General features: G+C 37.5%; 1 pseudogene; it reads right to left on the reverse strand.

The window, feature by feature from the left end:
- Positions 1 to 8,886: 8,886 nt before the first annotated feature.
- LOC127677255 (heat shock protein HSP 90-beta-like) lies at positions 8,887 to 10,669 on the reverse strand (annotated as a pseudogene).
- Between the last annotated feature and the right edge of the window lie 9,773 nt (positions 10,670 to 20,442).

A 20,442-nucleotide genomic window follows, 5' to 3' on the forward strand; every position in this document is an offset into this window, starting at 1 on the left:
CCCTTGAGGACATCAGTACAGGGGGAAAGTTCCTGAACAGAAACACCAATAGCTTATGCTCTAAGATCAAGAATTGACAAATGGGACCTCATAAAATTACAAAGATTCTGTAAGGCAAAGGACACCATCAAAAGGGCAAATCAGCAAACAACAAATTGGGAAAAGATCTTCACCAACCCTACATCAGATAGAGGGCTAATATCCAATATATATAAAGAACTCAAGAACTTAGACTCCAGAAAACCAAATAACCCTATTAAAAAATGGAGGAGTACAGAGTTAAACAAAAAATTTTCACCTGAAAGAACTTCGGATGGCGGAGAAGCATCTTAAAAAATGCTCAACTTCATTAGTCATTAGGGGAAATGCAAATCAAAACAACCCTAAGATTTCATCTTACACCAGTCAGAATGGCTAAGATTAAAAATTCAGGAGACAGCAGGTGTTGGGAGAGGGAGTGTGGAGAAAGAGGAACACTCCTCCACTGCTGGAGGGGTTGCAAATTGGTACAACCACTCTGGAAATCAGTCCTGGCGGTTCCTCCGAAAACTGGGCACCTCACTTCCAGAAGATCCTGCTATACCACTCCTGGGCATATACCCAGAAGACTCCCCACCATGTAATAAGGATACATGTTCTACTATGTTCATAGCAGCCCTATTTGTAATTGCCAGATGCTGGAAAGAACCCAGGTATCCCTCAACAGAAGAGTGGATGCAAAAAATGTAGGTATATCTACACAATGGAGTACTATTCAGCCATTAGAAACAATGAATTCATGAAATTCTTAGGCAAATGGATGGAGCTAGAGAATATCATACTAAGTGAGGTAACCCAGACTCAAAAGGTGAATCATGGTATGCACTCACTAATAAGTGGATATTAACCTAGAAAAACTGGAATACCCAAAAACATAATCCACACATCATATGAGGTACAAGAAGAAAGGAGGAGTGGCCCCTGGGTTCTGGAAAGACTCAGTGAAACAGTATTCAGCAAAACCAGAATGGGGAAGTGGGGAAGGGGTGGGTGGGAGGACAGGGGAAGAGAAGGGGGCTTGCGGGACTTTAGGGGAGGTGGGGGCACTAGAAAAGGGGAAATCATTTGAAATGTAAATAAATTATATCAAATAATAATAAAAAAAATTCAAAAAAAATGTTCAGCTTCATTAGTCATTAGGGAAATGCAAATCAAAACAACCCTGAGATTTCACCTTACACCAGTCAGAATGGCTAAGATTAAAAATTCAGGAGACAGCAGGTGTTGGTGAGGATGTGCGAGAAAAGAGGAACACTCCTCCACTGCTGGTGGGGTTGCAAATTGGTACAACCACTCTGGAAATCAGTCTGGCGGGTTCCTCTGAAAACTGGGCACCTCACTTCCAGAAGATCCTGCTATACCACTCCTAGGCATATACCCAGAAGATTCCCCAGCATGTAATAAGGATACATGTTCCACTATGTTCATAGCAGTCCTATTTATAATTGCCAGAAGCTCGAAAGAACCCAGGTATCCCTCAACAGAAGAGTGGATGCAAAAAATGTGGTATATATACACAATGGAGTACTATTCAGCCATTAGAAACAATGAATTCATGAAATTCTTAGGCAAATGGATGGAGCTGGAGAACATCATACTAAGTGACGTAACCCAGACTCAAAAGATGAATCATGGTATGCACTCACTAATAAGTGGATATTAACCTAGAAAACTGGACTACCAAAAACATAATCCACACATCAAATGAGGTACAAGAAGAACGGAGGAGTTTTCCCTTGTTCTGGAAAGACTCAGTGAAGCAGTATAAGGAAAAACCAGAACAGGGAAGTGGCAAGGGTTGGGTAGGAAAACAGGAGGAGGGAAGGGGGCTGATGGGAATTTCTGGGAGTGGGGGGTCTAGAAAAGGGGAAATCATTTGAAATGTAAATAAAAAAATTATCGAATAAAAAAAAAGAAACAGAAGGAACACTACCCAACTCCTTCTATGAAGCCACAATTATGCTGATACCAAAACCACACAAAGATCCAACAACGAAAGAGAATTTCCGGTCAATTTCCCTTATGAATACTGATGCAAAATTACTCAATAAAATTCTTGCCAACCAAATCCAAGAACACATCAAAATGATCATCCACCATGATCAAGTAGGCTTCATCCCAATGATGCAGGGATGGTTCAATATATGGAAATCCATCAATGCTATCCACTACATAAACAAACTCAAAGGAAAAAAAAAACACATGATCATTTCATTAGATGATGAAAAGGCATTTGACAAAATTCAGGATCCTTTCATGCTAAAAGTCTTGGAAAAGACAGGAATTCAAGGTCCATATCTAAACATAGTAAAAGAAATATACAGCAAACCGGTAGCCAACATCAAAATAAATGGAGAGAAACTTGAAGCAATCCCACTAAAATCAGGGACTACACAAGGCTGCCCCCTCTGTTCATATCTTTTCAATATAGTTCTTGGAGTCCTAACTAGAGCAATTAGACAACATAAGGAGGTCAAAGGGATATAAATTGGAAAGGACAAAGTCAAACTATCACTATTTGCAGATGATATGATAGTATACATAAGTGACCCAAAAAAAACCCTACCAGAGAACTACAGCTGATAAACAACTTCAGCAAAGTGGCTAGTTACAAAAACCCAAGCAAATCAGTAGACTTTATATGCTCAAAGGATAAGCAGACTGAAAAAGAAATTAGGGAAATGACACCCTTCACAATAGCCACAAACAGCATAAAGTATCTTGGGGTGATTCTAACCAAACAAGTGAAAGACCTATATGACAAGAACTTCATATCTCTGAAGAAGGAAATTGAAGAAGAGCTCAGAAAATAGAAAAATCTTCCATGCTCATGGATTGGCAGGATTAATATAGTTAAAATGGCCATCTTGCCAAAAGCAATCTACACATTCAATGCAATCCCCATCAAAATTCCAACTCAGTTCTTGATAGAGTTAGAAACAGCAATTCTCAAATTCATCTGGAATAACAAAAACCCAGGAGAGCTAAAACAATTCTCAACAGTAAAAGAACTTCTGGGGGAATCAGTATCCCAGACCTCAAACGTTATTACAGAGCAATAGTGATAAAAACTGCATGGTATTGGTACATGGTATTGGTACCTGACCCACTGAAACTAATAGAAAAGAAACTGGGGAAGACCCTTGAGGACATGTGCACAGGCGAAAAGTTCCTGATCAGAACACAATAGCTTATGCTCTAAGATCAAGAATTGACAAATGGGACCTCATAAAACTACAAAGTTTCTGTAAGGCAAAGGACACTGTTAAAAGGACAAAACATCAACCATCAGATTGGGAAAAGATCTTCAGCAACCCTAAATCTGATAGAGGACTAATATGTAATATATACAAAGAACACAAGAAGGTAGAACCCAGAGAACCAAATAACCCTATTAAAAAGTGGGGTACGGAGTTAAACAAAGAATTTTTACATGAAGAACTTAGGATGGCTGAGAAGCACCTTAAGAAATATTCAACATCATCAATCATTAGGGAAATGCAAATCAAAACAACCCTGAGATTTCACCTCACACCAGTCAGAATGGCTAAGGTCAAAAATTCAGGAGACAGCAGGTGTTGGTGAGGATGTGGGGAAAGAGGAACACTCTTCCACTGCTCATTGGATTTCAAGATGGTACAACTGCTTTGGAAATCAGTCTGGCAGTTTCTCAGAAATCTGGGCATGACATGTCCGGAGGACTCTGCTATACCACACCTGGGCATATACCCAGAGGATTCCCCTGCATGCAATAAGGACACATGTTCCACTATGTTCATAGCAGCCTCATTTGTAGTAGCCAGAAGCTGGAAAAAACCCAGGTGTCCCTCAACAGAGGAATGGATAAAAAAATGTGGTATATTTACACAATGGAGTACTATTCAGCCTTTAGAAAAAATGAATTCATGAAATTCTTAGACAAATGGATGGAACTGGAGAGCATCATAGTAAGTGGGATAGCCCAGTCTCAAGAGATCAATCATGGTATGCACTCACTGATAAGTGGCTATTAGCCTAGGAACTTTGAATATACCCAAGACCTAATCCACATATTAAATGATTTCCAAGAAGAATGGAGGAGTCATCCCTGGTTCTGGAAATACTCGGTGCAGCAGTATAGGGGAATATCAGAACAGGGAAGTGGGAAGGCGTAGATTGGGGAACAGGGGGATAGAAGAGGGCTTATGGGACTCTCAGGGAGTGGGGAGCCAGAAAAGGGGAAATCATTTGAAATGTAAATAAAGAATATATCCAATACAAAATTACAAAAAAAAAAGAAATTAAGTAGTCATAGTAGGAGGATAGAAAGAAGGAGGTGGGTAGGAAAGGAGATGAGGAGGGGAACAGAGCTGTCAATCAGATATGGGGAAATGGCATGGAGGTGCAGGAGATGGATGAAAGTAAGAATGACAGACAATAAGAACATGAGGTTGCGGGCTCATTTCTTTCCATTTTTCTTTTGATTTTCCAGATTTTTTAATTTTTTCTATCTTCCAGGATTTCCAGTTTACCCTACTCATGAAAATCTTTAAAAGATATTTTTTATTCGATATGTTTTTTATTTACATTTCTGTAAATATAGAGAAATACAGTCCCCGAAAGTCCCATAAGCACTCTTTCTTCCCCCATTCCCCTATCCAACCCTTCCCACTTCCTTGTTCTGGCATTCCCCTATACTGCTGCAATGAGTCTTCCCAGAACCAGGGATGACACCTCCATTCCTCTTGGACATCAATTAATATGTGGATTATGTCTTGGGTACTCCACATTACTAGGCTAATATCCACTTGTCAATGAGTACATACCATGATTGATCTTTTGAGACTGGGTTACCTCACTTAGTATGATGTTCTCCAGATCCATCCATTTGTCTAAGAATTTCATGAATTCATTGTTTCTAATGGCTGAATAGTACTCCATTGTGTAAATATACCACATTTTTTTGTATCCATTCCTCCACTGAGGGACACCTGAGTTCTTTCCAGCTTCTGGCTACTACAAATGAGGCTGCTATGAACATAGTGGAACATGTGTCCTTATTGCATGCAGGGGAATCCTCTGGGTATAAGCCCAGGAGTGGTATAGCAGGGTCCTCCAGAAGTGTCATGCCCAGATTTCTGAGGAACCGCCAGACTGATTTCCAAAGCGGTTGCACCATCTTGCAATCCCACCAGCAGTGGAGGAGTGTTCCTCTTTCCCCACATCCTCACCAACACCTGCTGTCTCCTGAGTTTTTAACCTTAGCCATTCTGAATGGTGTGAGGTGAAATCTCAGGGTTATTTTGATTTGCATTTCCCTAATGATTAATGATGTTGAATATTTTTTAAGGTGCTTCTCAGCCATCCAAAGTTCTTCATGTAAAAATTCTTTGTTTAGCTCTTTACCCCACTTTTTAATAGGGTTATTTGGTTCTCTGGGTTCTACCTTCTTGAGTTCTTTGTTTATATTAGATATTAGTCCTCTGTCGGGTTTAGGGTTGCTGAAGATTCTTTCCCAATCTGATGGTTGACGTTTTGTCCTTTTGACAGTGTCCTTTGCCTTACAGAAACTTTGTAGTTTTATGAGGTCCCATTTGTCAATTCTTGATCTTAGAGTGTAAGCTATTGGTGTTCTGTTCAGGAATTTTTCCCCTGTGCCCATGTCCTCAAGAGTCTTCTCCTGTTTCTTTTCTATTAGTTTCAGTGGGTCAGGTTTTATGTGGAGTTCCTTTATCCACTTGGAGTTGAGCTTAGTACAAGAAGGGATCAATTCACATCCTTCTGCATGCTGACCTCCAATTGAACCAGCACCATTTGTGGAAAAGGCTATCTTTTTTTCCACTGGATGTTTTCAGCTCCTTTGTCGAAAATCAAGTGAACATGAGTGTGTGGGTTCATTTCTGGGTCTTCAGTCCTATTCCATTGATCTGCTTGCCTGACATTGTACCAATACCATGCAGTTTTTCCTCACTATTGCTCTGGAGTAATGTTTGAGGTCTGGGATATTGATTCCCCCAGATGTTTTTTTAATGTTGAGAGTAATTTTAGCTATCCTGGGTTTTTTGTTATTCCAGATGAATTTGAGAATTTTTCTTTCTAACTCTATCAAGAACTGAGTTGGGATTTTGATGGGGATTGCATTGAATCTGTACAATGCTTTTGCCAAGATGGCCATTTTAACTATATTAATCCTGCCAATCCATGAGCATGGAAAATTTTTCCATTTTCTAAGGTCTTATTTGATTTCCTTCTTCAGAGATATGAAGTTCTTGTCATATAGGTCTTTCACTTGTTTGGTTAGAGTCACTCCAAAATACTTTATGCTGTTTGTGGCTATTGTTAGGGTATCATTTCCCTAATTTCTTTCTCAGTCTGCTTATCTTTTGAGTATATAATGACTACTGATTTGTTTGAGTTGATTTTGTAACCAGCCACTTTGCTGAAGTTGTTTATCAGCTGTAGTTCTCTGGTAGAGTTTTTTGGGTCACTTAAGTATATTGTCATATCATCTGTAAATAGTGATAGTTTGACTTTGTCCTTTCCACTTTGTATCCCTTTGACCTCCTTATGTTATCTAATTGCTCTAGCTAGGACTTCAAGAACTATATTGAAAAGATATGGGTGTAGCCTTGTGTATTCTCTTATTTTAGTGGCATTGCTTCAAGTTTCTCTCAATTTAGTTTGATGTTGGCTATTGGTTAGAAGCTTCATGGCACAACTGAAAGCCCTGGAATAAAAAGAAGCTAATTCACCCAGGAGGAGAAGAAGACAGAAAATCATCAAAATCATGTCTAAAATCAATCAAGTAGAAACTAAGAGAACCATACAAAAAAATCAATAAAAACAGGAGGTGGTTCTTTGAAAAAATCAACAAGGTAGATAAACCCTTAGCCAGACTAACCAAAGGGCACAGAGACAGTATCCAAATTAGCAAAATTAGAAATGAAAGGGAGATGTAACAACAGAAAGTGAGGAAATTCAAAAATCCATCAGATCCTACTACAAAAGCCTATACTCAACACAACTGGAGAATCTGGAGGAAAATGACAATTTCTTAGACAAATACCCAATACCAAAATGAAATCAGGATCAAATAGATCACCTAAACAGTCCCATAACCCCTAAAGAAATAGAAGGGGTCATAGAAAGTCTTCCAACCAAAAACAGCACAAGACCAGATGGTTTTAGTGCGGTATTCTATCAGGCCTTCAAAGAAGACTTAACACCCATACTCTTCAAACTATTCCACAAAATATAAACAGAAGGAACACTATTCAACTCGTTCTATGAAGCCACAATTATGCTTATACCAAAACCACACAAAGATCCAACAAAGAAAGAGAATTTCAGGCCAATATCCCTTATGAATATCAGTGCAAAAATACTCAATAAAATTCTTGCAAACCCAATGCAAGAATACATCAAAACAATCATCCACCATAATCAAGTAGGCTTCATCCCAGGAATGCAGGGATGGTTCAATATACAGAAATCCATCAATGCCATCTACTACATAAACAAACTCGAAAAACAAAACCACATGATCATTTCATTAGATGCTGAAAAAGTACTTGACAAAATTCAGCATCCTTTCATGCTAAAAGTCTTGGAAAGAACAGGAATTCAAGGCCCATAACTAAACATAGTAAAAGCAATATACAGCAAACTGGGGGCTCATTTCTAATGACTAGCTGGAGATCTGGGACAGGAGAGGATTAGCCAACCAATGACTTCTCCAATTGTGACCCATATTAGAGTTAACTCCTGATGTTGCTAAAGATAATCTGCCATGTTTGTAGACAGGCATCTAACACAAATATTTCCTGAGAAGCTTCATCTAGCATTGAAAGGAGGCAGATACAGAAATAGTTATACCTGAAGATCCAGCTATACTACTCAGCATACCCAACCCAAATTTTGTTTCACCATATCACAAGGACACCTGCTCCACTATGTGCATAGCAGCTTTCTTTAAAATAGCCAGAAAATGGCAACAACTCAGATGTTCTGAAGAATAGATAAACAAAATATTATACATCTAAGTAATAGAATACTACTCAGCTATTGAAAAACAAGAACATCATCAATTTTACAGACAAGTGAATGGGACAAGAAAATATCATCCTGAGTGAGGTATCTAGATCCAAAAGAACATGCAAGTATATACTCACTTTTTAAAAATTTTTTATTCGATATAATTTATTTACATTTCAAATGATTTCCCCTTTTCTAGCCCCCCACTCCCCGAAAGTCCCGTAAGCCCCCTTCTCTTCCCCTGTCCTCCCACCCACCCCTTTCCACTTCCCCATTCTGGTTTTGCCGAATACTGCTTCACTGAGTCTTTCCAGAACAAGGGGCCACTCCTCCTTTCTTCTTGTATCTCATTTGATGTGTGGATTATGTTTTGGGTATTCCAATTTTCTAGGTTAATATCCACTTATTAGTGAGTGCATACCATGATTCACCTTTTGAGTCTGGGTTACCTCACTTAGTATGATGTTCTCTAGCTCCATCCATTTGCCTAAGAATTTCATGAATTCATTGTTTCTAATGGCTGAATAGTACTCCATTGTGTAGATATACCACATTTTTTGCATCCACTCTTCTGTTGAGGGATACCTGGGTTCTTTCCAGCATCTGGCAATTATAAATAGGGCTGCTATGTACAAGATACCCACAATAAACTCAACAGACTCAAAAAAGCTAAGCGAAAAGAAATGCCCAAGCAAGGATGCTTGAATCTCACATAGAAGGGTAGACAAAATGTAAACATAGATAGAGACAGAGAGAAGGAATAGGATGAGAAAGGTGACAAGGAAAGGAATTGAGGATTTCAGAATCAGGTATGGGGGAAGAAAAGGGAGAGGGTCAGAGGGCCAAGAGAGTGAATGTCCAGCCATAAGTGCTTGTCACCATGTAGCAGGGTGAGGACACAACCCTATTGAAGACAATGACTTTTTCATCATTCTTATCCTTCATGAGCTTGCAAAGATTTTTAAACTTTGCCTTGCTCCACTCCAATTTCTTCTCTTCATCATCCTCTGGTAGCTCCTGGCCCTCCTTAGTCACTGAGAACATGTTATTTCCATCAAATTCGTTGAGCTGCTGCATACAGTGCTTCTCACTAGGCTCAGTCATATATAGTAACTCAAAGCCCCACTTCTCAACATAGTCCACAAAGGCAGAGTTGTCCACCTACTCTTTGCTCTCACCAGTGATACACTAGATGAACTTCTGTGTCTCCTTCGTGTGAGACATATATTTTGACAGGGATACCATCTCACCTCGAAGCTGAGAGGAATGTTAGTGAAAGATCTCAGAGAGGCAGGAATGATTGCTGGAATTTTTGTGGGTTCCAAGGTTTAAGTTCTTGGAGAATACCTTATAACATCTCTTGTAGTTCTCTTTGTCTTCAGCCAACTCAAATAAGAGCTCACAGAGCTTCTGTACAGTGTTTTTACAGATAACTTTCAGGATCTTTCTCTGTTGCAGCATTTCTCAAGAAATGTTCAGGGGCAGGCCTTCACAGTAAACCATATCATAAAGATAAGGTACTCAGTTATCAGCTTATCACAACTGTCCACAATGAATACACAACTGACAAATAGTTTGATGTTGTTCTGGTTGTTTTCAAAAGGTCAAAGGCAGTGTGTCCAGGAATGAAGAACAATGGCCCAAATTCCATTTGATCTTCTATAGAGAAGTGTGTGGATACCAAGTAGTTTTCCCAATCATTACTGAGGCTCTTATAAATTTTACCATATTCCTCTTCAGTGATGTCATTAGTATTTCTGGTCCAAAATGACTTAGTCTTATGCCTTATTCAACTTTTCCTGATCAATGTATGTCTCATTATTTTTTTTTTGTTTTCTTTTTCTTATCTTTGCCACTGTAATGCTCCCCTTCTGATCCCACATCTTCAATCTTAGGCTTTTCCTTATCATTATCTTCTTCCTCTTTCTCATCTTTCTCTGCCATTTTATCACAGATCTCTATTTCTTCTTCCTTCTCTAAATAGAGGAGATAGGGTGGTCTATGAACTGTGAGTACTTCTTCGCCACTTTTTTGGTCCTTCTCTCCTCTAAGTATTCTATCTGGTCTTCTTTGAGGCGAAGGATCACTTTGGTACCTGGGGCAATGGGCTCCCCATGGTCTACATGAACTGTGAAGAAGACTACCACCAGAATACTACCAGGCATACTACTCATCATCATTGTGCTTTGTGCTTTCTCTGTCACTAGATAGGCTGAACAGAATTCAATACAAAAGTGCCAGATCATGAAGATGCCAGAAACAGCTTAGAGAGTCTCTATAAACATATTTGTGCCTTGGTTAGCAATGGTTTGGACTTATTTATGAGGTCAGTCTTGGTCATGTCAATGCCTGTGTCAACCAAAGTCATCGTGTGTCTCTGTGGATTGGAGGTGATGAGAATTTTCAGCTCTTTGCTGTTGTTCAACCTGAAAGGGTCTGAAAGGCTCTCATACCAGATCTTACCCAAGGCCCCAAAAGCATCAGAGATCAACTACCAAGGAAAAATTTCCTTGCTTGAATACAAAGTATTAATGATGAGGTACATGAGCTGAGCAATTTCTGCCTGAAAGGACAAGGCATCAACCTCTTCCTCTCCATGGTATATGTCCTCAGGCATCTTGACGGAAAAGCCAACTAGGAGTGCAGGGTGGACCTGGACCATGTCCAACTTGCACAGCAAGCCTAGGCTGCACAGGGCTGACTCAAGAACATTATGTGTTTTCTTTATTGATTTTATTACCAATGTATCTTATAGTTGGTAGAGATATTGATATATGACCAGAGACTTCCCCTCAAGAACAACACTCCTGAAAGACAATCTAGCTCCTTTACTCATCCCTGTTTCTTTTCAGTATAAGATAATGTGAGGTTCTGTAGTATTCTTAGAGTACCCCATGTCAAGTAGGCAAATACAAACTGTCTACTAAATCATACTGAACCGCAGGCTCAAGAATAAGATCTATAAGAACAATTCATTTTAATATTATAGTCTTTTAAATATGTGAATGTTGGATAAAATTTTTAGAGTTTCTTAGCATGCAACCAAACATAGCTTTTAAAAGAAAATAAAATTTAAGAATCTTCGAAGAATTTGTAATGTCTATTTCCATCATGATGCAGTACCTCAATGAAATTGGTTTGTTTAAATTTGCCATCTCATTTGTTAAATTATTTTTATTTTCATAATTTAAGAATCACCCAAGGACATAACACTCTCATACTACATTCTGACACTAATTAAATTAAGGCTAATATGACATTTTTGATCTTAAAATAAAAATATACGTGTATAAATTTAATATTGATACTTTGAAACAAAGGAACACTTCAGGAGGGCCTCAGATAATTAGCACTCTTGCCTTCTGCTGCAGTGTTGCACATTGGTTGACTGCACATACTTCTCTATTGCTAAATGACCTGCCTTTGCATTTAATTTGAATAATGTTCTGACAGCTTTAATCAACCATAAAATGTTACCAGCAAAAAACAGACTGAAGCCTTCAGATGGTTTTTGTATGTATTCAGTGTTGGCGTAAACAATACCCGTTGTTCGCATTGTTCATCCTCACCTTACCTTGACTCTACTTGTGCCTTTCAACCAAAATCAAGCTACACAATAAAATCCTGTTCAAAGATGATTAATTAGCATCCGTTTTCCACAATAATGGGCTCTTTCTATTCAGAAATGAAAAAACAAGAAGGAAATAGCTTTGTAGAATAAATTAAGCTAGGGAACCTCTTACACTAAATAATTTTAAAAAGTTTTAAAAATTAGCATTCATGAATTCAAACAAATATATATATATTCAAACAGTATATATATATATACTGTTGATGTACTGACAACACCAATAAAATGTCTGTACAAAGCCAATAGTAATAAATGATCAGGTACAAATTCAATTGTATTTTACTTCTGTTAAGTCAATTAAGTATGTTTGACCTGGTGTACTTGTATGCGTTCTATCTATATACCAGGTTGTTAACTGTCATAAATGACTTAAAGAAGGATGACAGTTTCAAGTTCCTATATCCTCATGGGAGTGTTTTAGTCCTTTATTTCAGTAATCTAACATTGGAAGAGCACTCATTCATTGGTAGGGTGACAGCAAAAGAACATTCTAAGTCCTCTCTGCTATTCCAAGAACAAGTCTCACAATTCTTCATTGCTGATAGCTGATCCTTGGTGTCAAATAAAGCAGCAGAGACTTCAAAGCAGAGTTTGTATGTGTAAAGTAAGTGAACGCTGGCTGATGCATATGGGTAAGAGGCTGGTAACTAAGATGTCCCCTATTAGTTAGGTAGAAAATAAAGCAGATCTGATTCAGAAGAAAAAGGCAATGGTTTTTCAGGATTTTCAAAAAAGGTCAGAGGCTTTGCCCCATTTGCACGCCAGGAGGCTTCGCATGAGAACAGATCCCTCTGATTCTTTCTCAGTACTGAACATAATCTTGGTCCGACACATTTCTTATTTTAGGAGGACAACCAAATATCACAAGTAACTTTAGTTTGTAAATACCCATGTTATATTAATTGATTTCTGACTTTATATAGAAAATAGCTTAATATCTTTATCTCATGTTTATTCCCTATATAAAATATTTAAAAGTGGATTATATAGATTAAAATTTTAAAAATTGACAAAAGCATGAAAATGAGCTAGATTCATCTCAGAATTGATATAGAAAAGGTATATGTACAGATGCAAAACATCTTCCAATGACAAAGAATTTCTACTCTGGATATAATGAAGGAAAGGAGGATTTTTCTAAAATCTATTTTAGTTTTATTTCATCACTAATAACATTCCAGCTGATCCCTTACTAAGTAGGAGAGACATGTATGAATGACAGTGAAAGACAGAATTTAAATTACTCACTCAGTTTAAAATTTTTCAAACTATATTTTAAATCATCTGTCTGATGAAATTTACATTAATACTATTTCTAATCTAGGTAAGGCCAATTTTGTACTAAAGACCTTAAAGATGGTTGCAAGTTTTTAGGGAAAATTTTAAAACAAAGGGAAATTAAAACATTAAAAGTCATTTGCAATATAATCTCATATATAATCATGAAAATTACTGGTTGGTATACTAATAGATATGTTTTATAAAAATCCCTGCATATAAAACAATTCTTAGTACAATGGATATAAAATATGCACTCTTAATCTTGTTTAGTGTAAGTGGACTGCATTTTCAAGCTAGAAAGCATTAATTTTCACATTAAAATATGTCCTGGATAAAATTTCTTGTCATTAAACATCTTGCAATAAATGCATATTTTATGTTAAAACAAGTATGCTCTATGAAAACATGCATTGTATAATAAATTGTATGATAAATCAAAGATAGAAAAATTATACAATGCCTTAAAGAGCTAACAGACGTAACATTAATTTTGTTAGTATATAGAAGAACTGAAAGGAATAAATTCAAAATTTGCTTTTTCTGGTTGAATCATGAGTTGATGGTATAGAAATATGGTATTCTGATTGGGTCAGTTTGATTTATTTCATTTTGGTAGCAGGTAAATTACACTTGCCTATGCTTACGAATTCTGCATTCCAATTGATTTTCTCAACTGATTTGAAAAAAGTTATTTTTGAAGCAGTAAAGAAATGTCATATAGTAATCAGAGAGTTTCTTATTAGCCATCAGATTATTTCTTTTATTGATTATGATAGAAAATTAACAGCAAAATTTATACTCTATTTTATTTATAGCTTTGTCTACTTTACCAGTGAAGACTTTAAAACACTGAAGAAAGAAATTGTAGAATCTAACAGAAGGTAATAGGACCATACTTTTTTTTGCTCATGGGTTGGTGGAATTAACATTAGGGTAAGACATCCAAAGCAATATATATATTCAGTGTAATGACCATAAAAATTTCAGTTCATTATTTTAGAGAATTTTGAAAAATAAGCTTAAAATGTATATGGAAACAGAAAAGGCTTTGCCATCACTGATTTAATCTTATACTATAGAGACATAATAAGAAAAATCAGTTTACATAAACTTAGGCGGCCTGATCAATAAAAAGGAACTGAAAATAGATAATATCTCATGTTTCCATAGCCACCCAATTTGGGGCAGAGGCCATGAGAGAAAGACACCATCTTCAACAAATAGTGATGACAGCTCTGTGTAGAAGAATGTATGTAGACTTTACAGTCTTACCTGACCTCCTTAAAGTGATAGAGAAGAAGTATGAACTTTGCTTGAACTCCTGTTCCTGTTCAGAATAAGAAAGATAAGGCCTTTCCTCAGAAAATTGGAAACAGATCTTTCTGAAGACCCAACTATACCAATCTTGTGAATATACCCAAAAGATGGTCCACCGTGCCACAGAGGCACATGACCTACTATGTTCATAGCAGCCTTATATGTCATAGCCAGAAGCTGGAAACAACCTATATGTCCCAAGACAGAATGGGTACAGAAAGTGTTCATTTATACAATGGAATACTACTCAACTATTCAGAATGAGGACATCCTGAGTTTTTCAAGAAAATGGATGAAACTAGAAAATATCCTGAGTTAGGTAGCTCAGGCCTAAAAGGATATGAATGGTATGTACTCACTAATAAGTAGATATTAGCCACAGAACTCAAAAAGGCAACAAACTTAAGTGTCCAAATGAGGACACCTTGGGAGGAAGAAGAAAGCAATCACAAGTGGGGATGGAGGGAGGGAGGGACCTGAGATGGAAAGTGGAAGGGTAGGGAGAGTGGGGGAGGAGTGGGGAACCTGATCTGGTATTAAGTGAAGGAAAAATACTAAAGCCCTGCAAGCTCAGGGAAAGAAGGGAAACAGGCAACCTCGGAGATAGCTTGAGAGGACCCTCTGGAATGCACCAGAGACCTGGGAGGTAAAAGACTCTCAGGACTCAAAGGGATGGAATTTAGATGAAATGCCTGACAGTAGGGGGAGGGAACTTACAGAGCCCACCTCCAGCAGAAAAAAAGGCCATCAAATGGGAGAGGGGGACCATCCCACAGTCACAACTCTGACCCATAATTGTTCCTGTCTGAAAGAATTACAGGTATAGAAATGGAGAGAAGCCTAAGAAAAGAATGTCCAGAGACAGGCCCAAAGTGGGATCCAGCTCAAGAGGAGGACCCAAGGCTTGACTGAGTCTATGAAGAGCTCACACAAAGGGGCCTAGCATGACTGCATTCCAGAAGACCCAACAAGCAGTTGAAGGAGTCAGAAGCAGATATTTGCACAACCAATGGATAGAAACAGATGACCCCTGTTGTTGAACTAGGGAAAGCTGAAAAAAGCTGAGGATAAGGCCTACCCTGTAGGAGGACCAGCAGTCTCAATTAATCTGGACCTATGAGATCCCTCAAACACTGGACCATAAAACATGCAGCATACACCAGATGATATGAGGCACCTACACACATACAGTAGAGGACTGCTGGTCCTGTGTTCATTCAGAGATGATGCACCTAACCCTCAAGAGACTGGAGACCTAGGTAGTTTAGCAGTGAGATGGGGTGGGAGTGGGGCCATCCACATGGAGTGGGGTGGGAGGAGGTATAGGATGTGGAACAGTTGGAGGGTAGATGGAAGGATAAATTATGAAGTGTAAAGAAATTAATTATTTTTTAAAAGAATAAGAAAGAAAGATGACAGGACTCCAACAGCAAAGGTATTGAGATAAACAATTAAAAATAAAAAAGGAGACCACATGAAACTAAAAGCTTCTGTATAGAAAAAAACGTGCCATCAATCAACTGAAAAGGAAGCCTACAGAAAGGGGGAAAATGTCCTTAATAGTTTCTGTGAGATATTTTTCCAGAACATTTAAGTAGATAGCTTCCTGATCCAAAATATAATTTCTACTTGCATAAAATTTTCTATGAGTACTGTTTGCTTATTTACTTTTATTTACAACTATGTTTTATTTCTCTAAAAGATAATTATAATATATAAGTCATTTAATATGTTTATATCTATTGAAATAATTAGGAATATGCCCTGCTCTTCAATGACAGTTTGCATAAAATATTTCTGATAGTGGCTATATAATCACTTCTGGAACTTCCCTTAAATTTAAGTTCATGTGCAAATAGACATTTGTGTGTAATTTTTATTTTAACATTCTCAATTGCTCCCATACAGTCATGAAATTTGGAAGCAGAATTATGGGGAAAGTAGAGGTGGTGTAAACCAAGTTGATAGTGCTTCAATCAGTGAGTTTATGCAGATACTGATAAAGTAAGTTACTGTACATAAGAGACTAATTTCTAATAATATATTTTTGGAAAGAAATTTACAAGAACTAAATTTCAATCTGAAAGTAAAGCAAAAACTAAATTGAATTTCTCTGTCTCAGTACCCAAACACTCCCCAGTGGGCTTTACACAGTATCCAACAACACTGCAGAATAGCTTCTAATTTATAAACCAGACACCTTTATCATAAAAAACCCCTCTATATAAGCATAAGTAGTATTTTGGGACATAAGAACATGTTCTTGATTTCTTTTAAAAAATTATAACTATACCATCTATACCTTACTTTTCCTCCCTCCAAACATGCCCATGTGTACATTCTCCTCTCTTTATAAAATATGGCCTCATTTCTTTATTTTATTACATACATATACATAGATAGAGAGATAGGTGACAGATAAATTAGTAGATATGTGTAGATCAGTAGATTATAGATAGATATATAGATGATAGACAGATAGATAGATAGACCGATGATCAATAGATAGATGATAGATAAATGTTCTTAAATCATTCACCTTCTTATTATCTAGTTTCATTTCTATCCACTCAGCTAAAAAGCACTCTCTTGATCATCCTGGATCACGCTTGATAATCATGAACATAATGCTACCTGAATTAACATCATAGTTTCTACCATCATAACACCAAGTAATCTAGATACAGATTAAATTTATCATTCATTTTTGATGCACTACTTCTCTCTGCTTTGTTTTTTCACAGATACTTTGCCTAAACAGTTTATGTTGAAAATATAATTTTATTCTCTCAGTAGCAGATGATTTTATTGAGAAAAACACTTCTGAGAAAAACATTTGAAAATCTGAGAAAACATGTTCAGGTGTGTGTATACTCATGTGTGCCTGTATCTATGTGTGCCTGTGTCCATGTCTCTCTCTCTCTCTCTCTCTCTCTCTCTCTCTCTGTGTGTGTGTGTGTGTGTGTGTGTGTGTATGTGTGTGTATGAGAGAGAGACAGAGAGAGAGAGAGACAGACAGAGAGAGAGAGAGAGAGAGAGAGAGAGAGAGAGAGAGAGAAAGAGAGAGAGAGAGAGAGAGTCCATGTATGGGAATGTCCTGAAGTGGTAGATGACTATAGAAAAAGGATCACTAGATGCAAAAATTATAAGTCATGAAAAAATTGAAATCTTTGTTTTTCTTGAAGGATTTTTAGAGGAGAGTGGAAAGTCCTTTGATCAAAGCATATATTATGCTCATATAAAATCCTCAAGTAATAAATTTTAAAAATGTTTCTTATAAAATATTTAGGGCCTAAAGCCATAGCACTCTAAGCAATTTGAGGAATATAATGCTCTTTGTATGGGATGATATTTTTCACTGAAGAGTTATGAGGAGCATCCTTATGATACAAGAAATGTTATAATAGCCTAGACAACCATACCTTCTCTGGATATTGCCACATGTTCCCTGAGGTTAGCTACTGCTTCCCAGTTGATAATCTGCCAGAATTATGAAAAACCTCAGAGTTTGTTAGAAATGGTGGTAGGGCTTTGAGAGTGAAGCAAAATGGTGTTCTTGAACACATTCAAAATGTGTTCCCAGAGCATAACACTGCAGCACTGGTATTTATAGAATGAAAGTAGATTTAATAAAAAAAAATGGGATAGGACAAAACAAACAAATACAGCAATGTGCTAAGGCACAGGAAATACATAGATATGGAGATATACACAGTTTCTAACATAGGAGTCCCATAAAAACACAAATTTGCATATAACATATGCAAATGATGCATAAAGTTATTGTGAAAAAGTAGCCTCCAATGATACCATTGGGTACATTTTGTGCAAGAATTCTACTGCTGGCTATAGGTCTACCCTTAACAGCAGTTTGCTTCCCTACTAAGACTGCATTAGAGAAAGTTCATTTGCAAGTGGTTTCCAATTGGATCTACCTTCTGGCTTAGATATAGTAGTAGTCTCCTTTCAGCTGTGGGATCCAATGTGTTGCAAACAAAGTGCAGGACCTGCAATGCCCCTTGTAGTCTTTCTGCCTCTCCTGTCAAAGAGTTCACTAAACCTTTGGGGGAAGAATTTGGAGACATCCAAATTAGGCTTGAGTATTGCAGAGTCTCTTACTCTCCACACATTGGTTGTGGGATTCTGTATTTGCTCCCATCTGTTGTAGGTGGTATCTTCTCTGATTTTGGATTAAAAGGGAACTGATGTATGAGTACAACAGAATGTCATTTGGAGTCATTCTATTGCTATATTCCCTTAGTATAACAGTATTTTTTCTCCTAGACTCCTCCCCTATGTTGTCTCTGGTTTCTGCAAACCCAAACAGTATCAAGTATGGATCCAATCTCATGGAGTGGGTCTTAAATCAAATTATATACCGATTGGTAAGTCCTATGACCTTTGTGACAGTATTGCACCAGCATATTTTTTCAGGCAGGCCACCATTGTAGATTAAAATATTTGGATCTGAATAAGGGTTTACATTTTTCCTCTGGAACCAAGCAGAGTATCTTACAATATGATGAACACTAGTTTGTAGGGTGAAGGATATAGTCACTAACACAGTACCTCCATGTTCAGTGAGTTCTATAGGCACTGTCTTCAGCAATAGGGGCTTATTGTCAGTTTGTAGAGAGAAACCAATAGCCTCCACAGCAGGCTAGATTATTTGGTGATTCCCATGCGATCCAGTGACTCATTGCTCTATTAGATGTCATCCATTCCCAATACTGGAAGCTTTATTTGGTAACGAGAGACATCAAACTGGGACTCTGTCTTCCTCTTTATTTGGCAATTTAATTTAGATCAACTACATGCATATATATATTTCAGGAAGCTTCTACTAGATTAAGTTTCCATACAACTCAAATGGTCCTTAATTTTAATTGTCCCTCCCTTTATTCCATTCCTTACTTCCCCTTGGCACTCCCCTCTCTGTTTTGCCCTCCCATTCCATTTTGCCTCTTGTTCATCTATAAGTATTTTGTTTCTCCTTTCTAGAAATAACATCACTTCCCTCTAGTTCTTTACTCTATACCTAAACCCTGTGGTTATACAGACTGAAGCTTCCTTAACAATAACATAACAGCTATCATTCACAAATAAATGAATATGCAAAATATTTTTCTTGGTTGGTCACTCAGAATGATTTTTCCTAGCTTAGAGTTTTTTCAAAACCTACTTTATTTGGGGTTCTTACATGTTTCAACCTCCCTTCTAATTCACTGACCATAAGTAGAGAGAAAAGAAAGGTAATAAGAAAAGATTGTTGCAGACCTGTTTAGAAGTAGCTCCTTGGGGGTTATTCCACTCTTCATTGTCAGGATCAGTAGCAACTCAGATCAATGGCAAACACCACACACGAATAAGTAGCCAGAACCATCTTGAATACCACAAGATGTTCTTTTGTACATTTCTCTCAATGAAGTGAAGACCATCAAGGACTGGCAAAAACATAGAAATGCAAGTGCATCCTCACTGCTTGTGGAATTCCACTTATATTCTTTTAAACCATCATGTGCACTCGTCTGTTTTCAGCAAAACATCACATGCCCTTTCACAAGACAACTTCTAGAAAAATATCCTATGACACAACTGAGTTAAACCAGAAATTTCTACTTTGCATATATGAATTTCATGATTTCATTTTTAAATGGCAGAGAAATGTTTTATTGTATGAATATATGATATATTCTCTAACATTTCATTCACTGATGGATATCTAGGATGTTTCTATTTCCAGGTATTATAAATAAATCAGCAATGAACATGATTGGATGCCTCTGTAGTAAGATGAAGGATCTTCGGGTATAGTTGGATCTTGAGTTATAGATTCCCAGCTTCCTGGAAGAAATACCAAACTGATTTCCATAGTGGTTGAACAAGTTTGCACTCCCAACAGCAATCTCATCAGTATTAACCATCTAGTCAATATGATTTATTGCTCTTCACAATATTGATGAGTAGAAAATAAAATCTTCAGCTGCATATGTAGCAGAGGATGGCCTTGTCTGGCATCAAGGGGAGGAGAGGCCCTTGGTCCTGTGAAGGCTTGATGCCCCAATGGAGGGGAATGCCAGGGTTGGAAAGCATGAGTGAGTGGGTGGGTGGGGAGCACCCTCATAGAAAAAGGGGGGTGGGAATCAGATAGGGGATTGCCA

The sequence above is a fragment of the Apodemus sylvaticus genome, chromosome 2 (assembly GCF_947179515.1).
Source record: "Apodemus sylvaticus chromosome 2, mApoSyl1.1, whole genome shotgun sequence".
NCBI classification, from domain to species: domain Eukaryota; kingdom Metazoa; phylum Chordata; class Mammalia; order Rodentia; family Muridae; genus Apodemus; species Apodemus sylvaticus.